Source organism: Phaethon lepturus, unplaced genomic scaffold (assembly GCF_000687285.1).
Source record: "Phaethon lepturus isolate BGI_N335 unplaced genomic scaffold, ASM68728v1 scaffold13686, whole genome shotgun sequence".
NCBI lineage: Eukaryota > Metazoa > Chordata > Aves > Phaethontiformes > Phaethontidae > Phaethon > Phaethon lepturus.
The window spans coordinates 16,901-22,888 of record NW_010548361.1 but is presented as its reverse complement, the minus strand read 5'-3'; positions in this window follow the sequence as shown (position 1 = coordinate 22,888).

Below are 5,988 nucleotides of genomic sequence, written 5' to 3'. Positions count from 1 at the left end.
AGAGTGATCTCTTTCTTTATCAGAAGACTTTGCAGAGGTTTTTTGTACTATGTCTTTCCCTGTTGCCAGCACAGCAGAGCAAAAGGGACATAACTGGAGCAGAAGATATATGCCAGAATGTCCACGCAATGTGATGACCTTCAGGAGTGTCACCTTTGCTGTGCACCTGCAAATATACACCAGAGCAAGCCTATTGCTTCTTCCTAGAGCATAGATAAAATCTTGGAAATCTCTTACTTGTGAGCACCATACAGACTCAGAAATGAGAAGGCTGTTTTAAAATACCCCTTAAAATTACTTTTAATCTCATGAGATAAGAGGAAATCACACAACTTCCATGACTCGGGCTATCTCTTAGAAGATTGAAAATGCCCAGATGTGGGATTTAGTCATGTAACAGAAAAGGTAGGTTTTTTTGAATATAAGAAACACAATGTTTCAGCTCAACAGGCCATAAGTACATGACACAGCACAACTCACAAGTAGATGAATAAGTTGACAGAGTGGACTTCAGCACAGCTTCTAGTGCTGGTTCAGATTGATAGCTGTGGCTAGAGTCAGCACAAAGGCTAGGCACTGATTAAGATATTGATCAAAATGAATGCTCTTATATGGCCTCATTCAGGTCTCTAAGGAAGATATAGGCTCCACTCCCTTAATTTTCCATGCTGGTGAAAGATGCTGTTGTGGGTCTTTAATGCATTCGTTCTGAACTAGTGAAATATGCTGATGTATGTGCAAGGTATGGCATGTACAAGGCCAAGTTCAGGACTTATGCTGACAGTGCGGATGAGAGGTGGGAAGTACATGGTGTCAATGAAAAGGCAGAGGCAGCTTGAGATGAATGACAAGAAGGAAAAGGGGTGAGATATGAATAATTTGTAGTAGAGGTCTGGAGACTCCAGCCATCTGCAAGGAGGCAAAAGTGTGGCATGTTAACAGGCATCTCCTGTAATGCTTGTAATGATACCACTTCTCTAAGTTACCTGCTGTGCAATGCGGCTATCATTTCAGGTTTCTGCAAAGGGGAATACCATGATTAGTCATGTAAAGAAGCCTCATTTAATTTTGTAACTAAGCACTTTTTACAAAAATGAAAATTACTAGCATCATATGTTGTTTATTTAATGACAAATTAGATATAAGAATGTAATATCTTAAAAGTTAGTTTTGGTTTTAATTTATTTTTTTTAATCACAGATTTCAATTAGGAGTAGGTGAATAAAATATGCATCTCCATGAACTACTAAAAATAATATAGAAGAGTGAGGGAGATGAGAGCTTTGCTAATTCCAAGCAATTAAAATTAAATACGTTAAAACTGGGATGTTATTTGCAAAATCTCCAGATCGCCTGCCTTAGTGTTATGAAATTAGATGGTAGCGGAATAATTTTATGTAGCAAACCCCTACAATGTCTCATCCCTTGTATTCCTTGTTTTCAATTTTGTCATCTCACTTCTATGAGTTGGGTTTTTTATTTATTTGTTATGAATAAACACTGAGCAGCTATATGTATGTATCCTCAAAAAACAGAAGCACCTTTTTATTTTAGAAGGTACTCCAAAAGCAAGAAGCGTCTGATGCTCTACCACTGTACATTGGCATAGTATCACTGGAGATTATGAAGCTGAGCAGGGCTACAACAGCTGAGGGTAGGTAGCCTTCTATCTGCAGAAGAAATGTTAGTGTGGGACAGAGACTTCGTCTTGGTGACAGGATGGCATAACATCCTGGAGGTGAGCCAGAAAATAGCTCCTGTAAAACTCAGCCCGTGCAATGCGTTCTGTCCCTCCCCTGGTCCCCTCTCCTGCTTTCCTTCTGTAGTTGAAAAAGGAGCGCTGTCCACAGCCCCATTGACAGAGAAAAGCGATCTCTTTAAAGATTTCACCTCTTTTGTTTTCTGTGTTTTGGCTTCTCTTCATTTAGATAAATAAATAAAAGCTTTCATTAGTGTTGTGTAATAAGACTGCAATCAGAAACACAAAGGGAAAATACTGACTGGCACATACTGTTTTGTTCTCTTACAAGGCAGTATGGCAGTCTCTGTTCCCATAATAAGTAAAGGATATTGGATCTTTATCTAAAAGCTGTGCAAGAACTAGCTGGGTACCTATTTCTGTGCTTTGGGTACTTTAATAATGAAAAGCCTATTGGTGAAGGAGTAGATCACAGAGGTTTAAAAGATTGAATGATAGGCCAAGTGGTTGCTAAGCTTTAGATTTACAGCTTGCTTTGAAGATCTCACTGAAATCATAATGATAAAGGATTTTTGCTTAGCATGCCTGCTATGGTTTTGTGAGAAATAAGGTATCTTAGGTTATCATAGGACGGTCTATGTCCGTGCCTATGTGCTGAATGACCTGGTAGCACAACTCCTGGGGCTGGTTTCTATTCAGGGCACTTTTGCATGAACTCTTAATCTACAGGTCCAGGTTTATCTTATGGCTATATCCTGCACCTAAATCCTGGAACTTGGTATGTGTCACAGATATGATAATGTAGTCATATCCTTGCCAATAGTGGAGGTATTTTGTTTTGCAGAGCACAGTAACAAAGGATGATACCTGCACAGCTTTCAAATGGTCAAACCATAACACTCCAGCAGTTTCAGCTCAGTTTCATTTAAAGATTCTGAATTTAATCTCAGAATTAAAAATAATATCCTTGAATCTGAAACCCATGCAAGTGAAATTGAAGTAAAGGTCTAAATCAGACATTATTGAAGTTGATTGTCACTCCAACACTCTAACACTCCATGTTAGAAAGTAAAGGCAAGGTAGTTTGACAAGTAGTTGCAGTTGTTTTTACTGATTGGTTCATTTCTGTCTTCCTTTTGAAATGCATGGCAGTCCTTGGCTGTCTTTTCTGCTACATTAATACACAATGCTGCTTGTGTTTCAGTACCGGCCATTATAACACAACATCTAGTTATATAAGATCAGCAATGAGATTAGAACTTATTTAGAAAACATGATATAAGGATTAGCCAAGTAAATCAAACAGACAAAAATAACATGAATTAAAAAAAAACTGAACTGAATTTGCAATGATTTTTCAAGCCAGATAAAAGAAGAGAGTAATTAGCCTAACCTTCGGATGGAACTGCAAAGGGTATACAGTATGCCTCTTGCCTACATGGAAAAAATTTACTTAGTAGCAAGGGCTGACATGTTCTCCAAGAGGTCCCCTTTCTATATTCTCTTGAATCTGTAGCCATGTCAGCTGTAATTCTTCATTGGTTTCCTGTCACAGGCTCTCTTTATGATAGGGTCACCTGATAAAGAGGATTCTGAGTTGCATCACCCCATATAAAGGTCCTAAGTGAAATTTCCTTATTCTTTAGCAAGTTTTGTGTAGCAGGTGTTACAGAAGTTCCAATGCATGTAGTTCCAACTACATCTGTAGTTCTGTTGTTCTGCCCCAGTTTGATATTGCCTTTTTAGAACTCAGTCCCCAGAGACTCAATGCATAAGTGACTTTAAAGTCAGCAGAGTTTCATAGCCAGCTCTTAAAGCTGATGTATGCCTGTTTTAATGTGTATGAAGCATCTTATCTCTCTCTTCCCTCCAGCCTTCTGAAGCTAAAATTGGGCCACCAGCAAGAGGGGTGGGTATGAGAAAAGCACTCTTGAGATCCCTACAGTTATAAATTCTGTCCTGTTTGATAAACGGAGAGAGATTACTGGTATAAGGTACATGGATCTTAGTCCTTTTTTTCCTCAAGAACATACCCTAACACAGATGAATTAGGACTGGACATTTTGGAGCCCCACAGCTACCACATTTCCACTGACATTTCTCCTCCAAATTAATAGATTTGAGGAGGGAATAAAAGAAGAAAAAGAGGAGTTAAGGAGAAATGCCCAATTTTCTATCAGTCACTTCTTCAGAATGAAATTATCCCATTAGGACATGAGTTAGGAAGAAGTAAGATTTCAAGTATTATAAAGATATGAGTTTGTTTAAGCACCTAACATAACTTGGTGAAGACAAAATAAGTTTCCACTGAACACAAGGGAAGCAAGAGTCAGTTTAAGATTATAAGAAGATAAAAAGGGCTGTACTTGGTCAGAACAAAGGACCATTCAACTCAGTGTGCTGTTTCCAGTAGTTGCCGTATGCGAACACCTAGGGAAGAGTAAGAACAAGGTAAAAGTGGGATTCTTTCTCTGATCACTTTCCCAGCCTCAGGACTGAGCCAGATGTATTTAGCAAATCTAAATAGATTTATTTTCCATTACTTTTTATCAGTCTTCCCTTGAGCCCATGTAAAATTTAGATCTATTACATCCTCTGGCAAGGAGTTCAACAAGGCTGTTATTCTTTATTTTAAGTGCCATCTTTCAGCATTTGTTTTCACCCTGGCTCCTATCATCTCTTTTCCAAGCTGAAAAGTCCTTGTTTACTTAGTCATTCTTTGCTTGAAAACATTCCACTCCTGTAATCATCTTTGCTTCCCTTATCTAATTTTTTGTTATTATTTTTCCTAGGTGGGAAAGAGCTGCACATAATGTTGAAGTTTTGGGCAAACACAAATTTAGATGATAACATTATGACTCCAAGTTAGTTTGCTCGTGGTGGTGGAGGAGGAAGTTGCCTAATCACATTTTAAAGATATTTGCCTTTTTCTGCAACTGTAATCAGTTCTGTTTTGTACTTTGATTCTCAGAGAGATATTTTAAAGTTTGCATGTTAAGAACAGAAGTGTTATAAATAAATTACAACCATATAAACTGAGTGTTTACAAGTCATAGCAAAAAACTTCAGACACTGCTCTACAACGCAAGGCCTCTGTTTACAAAGGGCAAATAAACACTCCAGTAAAATTTAAGCAACATCAAGTTTATTTTTTTTCTTAGAATTGAAATTTGCTACTAGTTTTCAACTTTGTCACAGAGAAGCATAGGTGAATTTTCAGGACAAAATAGTGAATGAATAGCTAATAAGCTGATACAAATACTAATGGAGCAGCCTGTCTTTGTTCTGAAAGTCAATGCAACTTGGGCTTCAAAGTCGGTTGTGTACTTCTGAAATTTTTACACAGTTTGTTAATCTGTATAGGGTGTTGCTTGTTACATCTGAAAGTAGAATTACCCCTTGATTTTGCATGGCATTGCACAAAAAAAAAGATATGAGAACATTTAATTGACTATTGAAATATTCAAGAACTGTTATCTTACTTCAGGTACATAAGAAATGCGGTGTACTGCAGAGGTTTGCACTCCCTGTCTCTCTCTTTCTCTCTTTATAGAAAAGTTTCTCACAAGTATACAGGTAACACATACCCAATGTTAAGATACTTTGTCTATGTGCTGAGGTTTAACCTGGCAGGTAGCTAAAACAACCACACAGCGGTTTGGTCCCCCCAGCTGTGGGGTGGGGGAGAGAATCAGAAAAACAGGTAGAACTCATGGGTTGAGTAAGGACTGTTTAATAGGACAGGGAAAAAAAAGACAATAATAATTATAAAAGAATATACAAAACAAGTTATACACAGCGCAATTGCTCGCTGACCAATGCCCAGTTAGTCCCTGAGCTGCGGTGCCTCCCTGGCCATCTCCCCCAGCTTTATATACTGAGCATGATGTCGTATGGTATGGAATACCTGTTTGGCCAGTTTGGGTCAGCTGTCCTGGCTGTGCCCCCTCCCAGCTACCCCTGCACCCCCTGACTTCTCACTGGCAGCCCAGCACGAGAAGCTGAACAGTCCTTGACTGCTTAGCAACAACTGAAAACACCAGTATGTGACCAACATTATTTTCATCCCAATTCCAAACCACAACACTATACTGGCTATCAGGAAGAAAATTAACTCTATTCCAGCCGAAACCAGGACACTATGCAAAGATGTCTTTCTCTGAATACTCTTTGTGAAGGAACACAAATTCACAAAATTCCTTGTGAAGGAATTTTCTGTTTAGAATACAGTGCTGGAGCTCGCTGTGCTGTTGTCTGCATGACCATCTGGTATAATCTTCCTATACTAA